General features: G+C 39.4%; 1 long non-coding RNA gene across 1 annotated transcript; it reads right to left on the bottom strand.

Moving 5' to 3' along the window:
* Positions 1 to 3,379: 3,379 nt before the first annotated feature.
* LOC147655894 (uncharacterized) lies at positions 3,380 to 10,320 on the bottom strand. Its single transcript, XR_015278007.1, has 2 exons — positions 9,832 to 10,320; positions 3,380 to 8,082 (listed from the first exon to the last, which is right to left on the bottom strand). It is a non-coding gene; the product is annotated as an uncharacterized LOC147655894 (long non-coding RNA).
* Between the last annotated feature and the right edge of the window lie 569 nt (positions 10,321 to 10,889).

Here is a 10,889-nt window from a genome sequence, read left to right as displayed (position 1 = left end):
AGTGAGAAAACCATGCTGGGAAGGGAAGCTACAGCAACTTTACCCACCCACATGTTAATGCCACCACGTGTGGCGTGTGCTTTTGTCACCCTACAAGAAGAGGCTGCCCAGTCACTTCCCCTCACCCCAATGTAGGACATCCATAGGTAACTCTAGACAACCATTTCTATTTTCCCATATATCTGTTCCAAAAACTTCATAAAACTATCCAGGAACATCTTAGAATCAGCTGGGATGATAGTTTGTGAAGACACTACAAATGAGTGGACTGATAAATCTCTTAAGCATTTGTGCTGCATATGATTGCATGTTATTAAGGGAAATTAACTAAATAGAAGTAAGTGAATATTTGATAACTAAAATATGTACTTGCTCTCTTCATTTAATAATTTAATTTCAAACTCATTCTTAGGGTAATTCATGCAAGTTAGATAAAATTATGAAAAACTCAAAAATCTTCAAGAGCAAAAAATAAGTTTATAATAAAATGGAAAACCTGGAATATCTCAGTTTTTTTCAGAAAAATTAGTTATCATATTCAAAAGTATTGTTACTCTAGGTCAAGCCTATCTTCTTGCTTTGATAACAACCATTCTAATTGCCTCCTGGCAATTGTTTCAAATACACCCAGTAGTGTTCTGACAAATCCTTTTCTTCCTTGGTGCCTGCCTTAGTTCTTTGAGGTTTTTTTCCTAATGTTACTCCTCTGACTTTGTGAGAATTTTGTGTTTTCCATAAAGACAGCATAAGCCAATCCTTTATATATAAATTTAATTTACTTACCGAAGATGTTTTGTTTCACCTGAGGTACGGAATAATCAGTAAAGTTTCATGCACCATCATACAGAAGGAAACAGCTGAATACAGTTGAATATAGGTAAGGCTTATCTTTTTGAAACATTCATGTCAAAGTGTTTTAAATTATCCCAGAGACCAATGTGCCACCAGTATCCATCAATCACAAAAGATAAAAATGTCTTTATGCAGCCTTTATCATGCATCCTTCCCTCTGAATCATACAGAGAGCAATGGGAACATTGCCCAGTGCCTGGAGCAACATTTTGCTTTTATGCTCTGATATTTACCACTGCGAATCCTTCTGGCATTTTCTTTCCTTACCAAAGAAGGTGCCAAATATTTTGCTAGGAAGTCTTGTGTTCTTAAAACTTATAAAAAACCCCTGACTTTTAGTCTTTGGCCAGCTTGTGCTGAGTCACACCAGAAGGTCCTTGCTTTAAGTTCTACAAGCAACCTGGGCATTGATGATTTGGGGTTTGCTCTGAGAAACCCACTGCTGGTTCCTTGCAGGGTGTAGGGGTGTCTCAGCTAAGCTGTCCATGTGCTAAAGAGTATACAGGGTACACCGCTATTCATGTGCTCAAATATGCTCAGATCTTTGGGAATAACAGTGTCCCTAAAGCATGACAGCAATGACACTTCAGAAATTACACTGCCAGGTGGTGCTGAAGCCATACAGTTCATGCATAATTGAATGACAAAGAGTTCACAGTGAAGGTAAACAAGAGGCTGACTGCTTTTTCATCAGCTTTTTGACTGGGAAAATAGCAGGAAGGGTATTTTTATAGTTGACCACAAGATTACCAGATTGCCTACACTTCCAACTACAGCTTTGCTTATCCAGCACTAAAAAGACAGTCAGACTTGGATGTTGAAAATTGCCTGATGTTTTCTCCATAATTCTGTTCTTCCTAATGACATCATTAATACCTGCATTTAGTCTTTTCACATTTATGCCCTGACAAAGACATAAGAACACTTTTTTCTCAGCTGTTTTACTTCAGTTAAGAGAAAAAGAGCATCACTGTCTGCTCTGGCTAATGCAAATTAAATACCCATTCTGAACATTATGACAACTATAGATCAAGTGTTTGCTGGCAGCAATAAAGAAGAACAAACTGTGTAAGAAAACCAAACTTAATCCATCAGATCTAAGGAATGTAATGAATATTCACATAGGACTCGGGGAGTAAACAATAAATAATCCTCCATCCAAGCATGCCTAAGACGAACAGATCCTATATTCCAGGGGAAAAATTCACCCTGACAGTGCAGGCAACAGAAATCAGTGTAACAACCATTTGAAAAGAACTTTGAGACAAGGGTTTCTAGGAATAAGAATAATTGGACAGTGATGGTGCCTGAAGCAACAGAAAAACAGAGACCGGAACTAGAAACACTGCAGACAACAGGATGCTGCAGGAGGCCTTGTGAATTGGTAGACTCTGATGTAAGTGGTGTGTACAGCAAAGTCCTGTCTACTAGCAGGTGGAAATGCAGCAGGAGATTGTGGAAGAGCTCATCTAGGGGAGTCATGGAAGAGAGGAAATGGAGCATGCACAACTCCAAAGTTTCTGACCCCCAAAAGTAGTTTTCTGAACAGTAATATGAGAGCTGATCTCTAGAAATATGTAATAATTTTAAAAATGTGCTGATTCAATTAATTGAAACTCAGTATACAAAATATCATCTCATATTGTTATGCTGCAGAAATAGTATTTGAATAAATATTATTAGAGAAAAATATCTTGTAATTTTTAATTTATGAATGACATGACTTCTGTATAAAGTCTAGCCTGTATAGACAACCCAGTGCCATGAAAACATGTTAAAGAATGAAAAACTGACAGCCACCTTTAGAGAATTCATCTTTCTATTAAAGTTCCTTTTACCTTTATCCATTTTAGATGGTGGTTTCTGAGCAAGTAATTACAGACATTCTCAGAAATTCTTACAGGGTAAGATTCTTCTAAAGGTGAGTAAACTTACTGTTCAATTCAAATTTGCACATAAGGATATCTTGAGAATAAAACTCCCACCCTTAAGATGGATATTAATTAAGATTGCATTATCTTAACATGCTAAAAAAGACCTGGAAACAGTCACAGTAGCTTTTAGTAGTTTCCAGGGATCTGAGCATTGCATTTTCCCATTCAATGCTCAATATTTTTATTTGGAAAAATACTGTGAAATGTCTGTATGTGCCATCTGAAGGTCATGTCCTGCCAGTGCTAATAACTTGTAGTATCTCTGCCATATTCCTATTAGGAGACTTTATTATTACAAAGTAACTGGAATAAAGTTTCCAGGGAGGAGGCAGAAATATTTATATAATCCCATTTCCACTATAATAAATTGGCAATTTGTTGTCATATATGACCATTAATGAGAAAAATAAAAAGATAAATATATAAACCCCCAAAACAAACTGTCATGATTTAGCCTTGATAATTGCTGCAAAATAAGGAGACTCTCAAGTAAACAAAGGAAGCAATGCATAAGTTGTTTTGTGAAGACATGAAAGAGCTTATGAAACTGGATGAAGCATGTGGATTCAGGGAGACATTTAAACAGGAAAATACACAGTGCAGAAAATATTGTCATTTATTGATAAATAATTACATGTTTGGCTGCTTCACAGAATACCAGAATGAAATCCCCTAGGAACATTCAAAGCTGGAAATGATTATGTAACAGAGACATGTATAAAGAAAATATTACCCCCATCTATTTCTCAAATATGTGATAAACCTTTGGACTCATTTCTAAATTTTTTGCGGCACTGGTATCTTAGTTCAGACACCTGATCTAGAAAAATCTAAGTCCTTGTGATTTCATCTGACAAAGCTTCTTCATTCTCCCATATTGTGGTGACACAACTGGCACCTGCCACTGGAACAAGGACGTAGCTTGCATTTGTTGGAAGATGCAGAGGTGCAGATTTAACCAACTTCAGCACAGGCTACAAATGATCTGTGTGCCATTCTCAGGAAACATACTTCTTTCTGGCAAAATGGAGAAAACAGCAAAATTCATTCTATCTTTATCTATTTTGACTGTAGACTCCTCACACAAAGGGACTGCCATTTGGCATTGACATGCAGAAAAACTGTGCCATCATTTCCCTCATGGCTTTGGGGTACTGTCATGGTTTAAGTCCAGTTGGCAGCTCAGCCCCACAGAGCTGCTTGCTCACTCCTCCCCAGGTCAGGTGGGGTACAGAACCGGAAGAATGAAAGTGAGGAAACTCTTGTTTGGGATAAAGACATTTTAATACATAAATCAAAAGCTGTGCACGTAAACAAAGCAAGAAAAATAATACATGGTCAGGTGTGGTCATGGTCAGGCAGATGATCAGCTATGTCCACGACATCAGGGCTCCAGCATGCACAGCAGTGGCTTTTAGAACACAAATACCACCACTCCAAACATTCCTCTTCTTCTTCCACAGCTTCATATGTTGAGAATGAAGCCATTTTGTCTGGGATATCTCGTGGGTCAATCTGGGTCAGCTGTCCTGGCTGTGCTCTCCCCCAGCTCCCCCTGTACCCCCATCCCACTTGCTGGTGTGGCAGTGTGAGAAGCACAACAGACCTTGACGCTGTGCAAGCACTGCTCAGCAATAGCTAAAACACTGCTGGATTATCAATACTGTTTCCAGCACAAATACAAATACAAAATACAGATACAAAACAGGCACGCACCATGGTATAGAAATTTAACTGTATCCCTGCCAAAACCAGCGCAGGGAGAACGGCAGGACATTAGTTACCAGTTCCAGGGCTGCCTTGTTTGTCATTGGCTCTGACTTACCAGCGCTGCAGCTCTCACCCTCAATTTTTTAGGAGTCTGCCACTTCCTAGCAGAGCAGAAAGGACGAGTGAGGAAAGAGTCCATTTATATCAACAGCCTACAGCACAGATGATGCTGGGAATGTTTTCTCTTAAAAGAATTAGTACTTATCAGTCAATTAAAGTCAAGCAAAGGCCTGCAGTGTTGCACACATGAGCTGTTTCATTCCTCAGCTAAGCTGAACTCTGGCAAGACCACAGCCCAGACCAGCAGCCTGCACCATGTCTTGTGTTTTTCCTGCTTACTGAGCAGAGAAATTGAGACAGAAAAGGCTTTAGTCCTGTTTTGAATTCAAAGAAAGAGAATTAGTGAAGGTTAGGAGAAGTGATTGCCTACAAAAGCCACAAGAGCATTCATCAGAGTGAGGCATCGTTCTTATTCTGTTCTTAATGCTCTAATGATTCATTTATGCATATAACTCTTATTTCTGAGGACTGGCCTCTCTCTCTCTTCCCATCAGAATTCAGGCTTGTTTCCAAAGAAATTCTTTTTCTCTGGAAAAAAAATTGCCTCTATGTAGGATAGCAAATACTATTGAGACTTCTTTTTTAAATAAAAATGTATAAATTCTAATAATACAACTTGCCACTATTTGGAACTCCATAGCATTTGCATTTGGGGGAAATTTGTTGATAAAAACTGCATATATGTATTAAACCAAACTTATTACTGGCCAAACCATTAGTGGATTTTTAGCTTGAAGTTGCAGTTTTTGTAGAGAAACTGGACTTTGAGCTGATTTGGGTGCTTCATAGAACAAAAGTTGAGCATAGGACCCCTGTTCCTGGCTGAGGTGGTACAGAGGAGAGACCTTGGGCCTTTACAGCTGGGAAAATGTGGCTGGGCTGCCTGCCTATTTCCCCTGGGAGAATATTAGTTTTTTAATCTCTGCCACTTGAGAGAATCTGTTACTTATAAAAGATAAACCATTCACTCCTTAAAAATACTGTGGAAGTTTCACAGAGGAACTTTCTCAGAGGAGTGCTCCCAAGTCTCTTGCTTTACTCTTTAAAGTGATCTTTACTGTGGAAGAGGAGCCATCCATAACTTTCCCTCAGTGCATTGTTAGCAAGCTCCGATTTTAGAAGTTAAGGGCTGGCATTTCCAGCATTCAGCATGTGCATATTACTGCTGTAAATTTATGGCACTGATATCAACACTCCTTTTTTTTATTTTTCACTGATTCTTTCCTACAAAAGGCACAGGACTTCAGATAGGGATGCTGTACTTTGGGATTTCTGCCAAAGGGCGTTTTGTGAATCTGACAAGTCTTTCAGCCACCCAAACTAGAAGAACATTGGTAATATGTTGTGGAGGCCCAAGGGTCTATGACTGTGGAGACCTGAGGGCCTATGATGAAAATCCCCATTCGCCAGTCTTGGAAAGGAGGCAACAAGCACTGCTTCCCAAGACTGGGGTTAGGGAAAGCCTCTTCCCCATAGGTCTTTGAAAATATATTTTAATATATTGTTGAGTTTTCTCTCCCATTACTTCTCCAAGTTTATGTCACCTGGTTCAGCCTCTGTTCCCCTTATCTGTACTTTCCCCAGAATGTTCTCTCCTCACCTAATCCCTATTGGCCCCAGTTTTGTGCAGTGGTGTTCCACTGTTTTCCTATTGGTTCCCCTGTTTTATTACTCTGCCTCTGCAACACTTTTCCATTTTCCCATTTGCTCTTGATCCTTTGCTCCGCCCCCTCTTTCCCATATATAATTCTGTACCGTCACTTGCCACCTGTCTTTGTCCCTGGACCTCTTCAATGGGTGGATCTGGGAAGTCCCTTTGGAACTCTGTACAAACACCCTTCCTGCTTTCTTTGCTGACAAGCTCTCGGGCTGTGTGTGGACTGAGCAATGGTTCTGTGCCTGCCCAAACGCCCCCAGCTGGAGACACTTTCAGAAGGTAGCAGCAATTTACCATCCACCCACACTGCTACAGTATTTCACTCACCCTTTCAAAAGCACTGACAATTTTTCATATTGCCCTTTCGATACTCTCAAGGATTCAGAGTGGGCTTGGAGAAATCTTATGAGAATATGTCTCATAAAAGGGCTGGATAGATGGAATAAATTTTGATGAGCATATGAAAAAGACTGAAATGAGATGAGATACAAATGGTCTTGGGCGCAAGAGCACTAAATCGAGAAGAAAGTGGCAACTAGGGCTAAAGAAGAGGAGAGCAAAAGTCTTTCAGGACAGAAAAGGGAAAAACTGAGCAAAACAATATAGTTGACCCAGCAGAGAGAGAAGAGTAAAATGGAAGGGACTGAACAAAGGAATTCAGATGAGTTCTTCTCTGTGGGTGGAAATGGACAGGCTTACTGAAAATTTTGCACAGAACCTTTTATTTGGGAGAAAAAAGATAGACTGAGAATAATCAAATACATATTTCTAACAATTAGCATTTTTTTCCCCAGCTCTCCAGGTGAACTATGACTCGACCAATTTCTCCCCTAGGATAAAATGCAAAATTTAGTGGATTAATTAATTGAATTCTCTTCAGTTTCTGTATTTCTACTTTTCTCACTTATAGGCTGACTATAGGAAAGTTCTGATTTTTGAACACACTCTTTGTTCTATTACTATTTGATCTGAAAAAATAAAATGGCTTATCAGTCATCTCAAAGTCAGTGACTCTAGCTAAGCAAATATTTTGAACGTTATTGTTATAAATACAGGTTTTTGTTTAAGTAATCTGAGCTTAACTAACAAATAGATCTAAAGAGCTATGACAACCAAAATAAAACTGGAATTCTATGAATGAAGACAAATGAGAGTCACCAATGAATGCCTTCTCTTTTTTTGAACTGCTCAATAGTCATTGCTTATATAGGTTGAGATATGGACAGGTAAGATAAAATGAGATCACTGTCTGCATCACCTGAGGCCTTCTGAATCAGGCCATGTTAATGGGATATTTTCACCCTAGCCTACCAGGAAACATGCCTAAAAGTAAGGTCTGGCTAATTGTGGCTCTTTTCATCTAAGCACGTAAAAACAGCACAGTGTGACACGAATAATGTGCAGCTTATTGTCAGAAGTGATGTTTTTTCTGTGTGATGTTAGTAGTCATCTAAAATAAAAATAAAAGATAATACAAAAACAAAAAAGGAAGAGAACAATTGCAAAACAGTTGGTGAATACAAATACATTCTTAGTCACCTCAGCAATAAAATAGGTTTTAACATGTTCCCAGGTCTGAAAATTGAGTGTTTTTCAAGGGGGGGTGGCAGGGACATTGACACCCAACACCCTGGATGGAAAGACTGATCTGTGTTTAGACCTGACCTCTGTAATTTAATAAGGATGTTGTGTTATAGCAGCAGTGGCAGTAGCCTGGTGGCTTTCTTCAGTGTTTTCCTAAGGAAATGTAGTTTATGAGGGCTTCCTCCTCAGAAGTTTAGGCACACCTTGAGCCAATCAACATCTTTGCTGAGGGAAATGAAGGTTCCAGTTGCAGATAGCAAAGCAGAAAAATAAAAAGCATTGATACAGTGTAAGTCAGGATCTTACCAATTTTGCATCTGATGTAACACATAAACTACACAGCTGCACCAGTTGGAAAACACCTAGTAACAAACAAATATCCACTGCTGAAAGAGTTTGATTTATTTCAAGAGTTTGGTTTCTACTGTTCTACCATTCTTCTCTTTGTTGTGAGATATAAGAAAAAAAATTTTTCCTCATGACATTACATCACATTACATTGGAAAAGGTTACCCAGAGAAGTTGTGAAATGTCCCTCAATAAAAATATAAAATACTTGGATTGACAGAGCCCTAGATAACCTGATCTAAGGGCTCCAGGTGAACCTTAAAGAAGCTCTTGGAGCAACAGGCAGAGAGTATGATAGGATGTTGCCAATGAGGCTGGTCAAGGCCATTAAGGCCTTTTGGTGGCCTTGGAGTCCTGAAAGATTCTGTAATATGTGACATTCCTAATAAAAATCTACCTTTCCAACTGTGAATAACATATCGCTAAAGATGCTATTCTTAAAATGGCTATTGGTTTTGGATTTAACTTGAAAACTAGGAAAATATTATGCAGACATGTGAACACATAAAGTTTTGGGGTTTATTTGGTTTGAGATTATGACTATATTCTCCAGCCAAGCCCTGTGCAGTAGTGCCAGTGAATCCTTTACATAGCAAAAAGGAAGACTTACTTAGATTCTGCCTTGGTTCAGCCATCACAACTTCATGTATTTAGTCAAGATACTTAAATATAACACTTCCACCTCTGTAAGTGACAGAGAGAAAGATGCATCTCTAAAGGGGATCCCAGTCCACCCAAGCTTTGGATGTCCCAAGGTAAGTTCAGAACACATCCAGGCCATGTGTTCTGTGTGGATTTCTTCATGTTTTGTGTGTGACCCTTAGCTGTTTCTCTGTCAGGTATTAGCTTTCAAACACAGAAATTCAAGCAGTTGCTGATGTATCAATCCACTTATTTGATACATAAGGCAGGGTGGAGACCAGCTGTGTCATGTAGTCATTCTCCTGCTCTCCTGCTGATTCTTGAATTACAGGGCCACAGGTTAAACTAGTAATGCTCTTGTTATATCACTACTTACAGTAAGATTGCAACCAAGTGAGCAATCTTTTCTTGGCATTCCTTAGCATTTTATGTTTCACAAACCTTAAGGGAACGTCAGGTTACTAATTTACTTCTGCGTATTTCCACAGCCATTTAACAACTTCTAAAGTGTAGTATGGAATGTAATGAATGAATATCGGCGGAGGGAAAATGTGTTTAGAATAGAATCATAGCAAAATTTGGGTTGGAAGGGCCCTTTAGAGGTCACCTAGTCCAACCTCTCTGCAATGAGCAGGGCCATTTTAGACTAGGCCAGGTTGCCCTGAGCCCTACCCAGTCTAACTTGTTTCCAGGGTCTAGTAGAGGATCAGGAGAAGATCATAGTAAAATCAGCCCAGAATGTGGCAGAAATGATCTTCAGGTAGGATAAAGCTGACCATTCTTACATTACTGCAGTCATTTTGTGTAAAGTACCTGAACGCAAGCTGGATTGACTCAGTGTCTGTTCCAGGGTCAATCTATGGTCAGGCCAAGGGCCTCGATTTAAGGCTTTTCAGCTTAAATGCAAGCTGCTTTAGAAGGTAAACATTAACTTTTGTCCCCTGTATAACAATGTTAAATTCACACAGTGTGAATGTGACTTACAATAACTCATGGTGTGATTCTTGAGGTGATCTTGTGCAAGGCCTGCAGCTGGACCTCGATGATCCTTGTGGCTCCCTTTCAGCTCATGAGATTTCATGATTCTGTGATTCTATGATGATAAAAGAGGATGCAGTGTAACTGTTACTCAGTCTGATGGAGTAAATCTTGGTCCATGTCAGCAGATGTCAAGTACAAGTATCTGGGACTGCTTTTCTGGTGACAACCTGGGTCTAAAGAAGATCATTTGTATAAAGATCAGTGCATAAGGCATCCTTGACACTTCAACTAGATCTTCATATCTAAGACTTTATAAATTTGTCTTGGGATAGCATTCTGAAACATACTATTCACAGTCAGTGTTCAGAAGTTTAGGAATAGCAAATTACTTGAAAGTGTCAATAAGTTGAAATAATATGCAATTCAAATTCTTTCTCAAGTCACTTAGCTTTCTTTTTTGTGTTTTGAAAACCCTCAAGCAACCTCTCGTATTCGTGTGGGTGTGCATCTTGTGGGCTATAACTGCACTGATTTTTCTTTGGAGTAAGCTGTTGCCTAGAAGCAGTAAAAGAGGAAGATTTGGGGTTTAAGCTTGAAGCTTCTTAGCTGGAGAAGGCAGCCCACACCTTATAATTCAGGACCAAGAGGATTCCAGGCTTAATCAAGTAGAAGGAGTTGAGATAAAATGTTTTGTTAATTTTATTTCATTCCAGAAAACAACACAAGCACATGGTGCACATTTAGTAAGCCTCAAACTTAGAAAACACTTGAAAATTTTGAACTGTGCCACAGGGACCACCATAAAGCAGAAAAAAACCCCTCAGCTTTAAGTGCAGGGAGGTATGATTTCTAGCCAGCTGCTGTTGCAACCAGAGTTTGTCCCTGCATCCAGTTCTGTACTGGCTGGTCAGTGTGTTACATTTCTAACTAAGGATTTATCACAGAGGTGGCAACATGTCCCTAACCAGGTTCTGCCCAGACTCCCAAAGGTTACATGCACACAGCAAGGGGAGCTGCACTTACAGCTCTCTCCAGATACCCCCTAAGACAAGGGTACCTGA

The sequence above is a fragment of the Cyanistes caeruleus genome, chromosome 1, assembly GCF_971803275.1.
Source record: "Cyanistes caeruleus chromosome 1, bCyaCae1.hap1.1, whole genome shotgun sequence".
Classification (NCBI taxonomy): Eukaryota; Metazoa; Chordata; class Aves; order Passeriformes; family Paridae; genus Cyanistes; species Cyanistes caeruleus.
The sequence above is the reverse complement of the archived record's forward strand: the minus strand, read 5'-3'. Positions and strand labels throughout refer to the sequence as shown.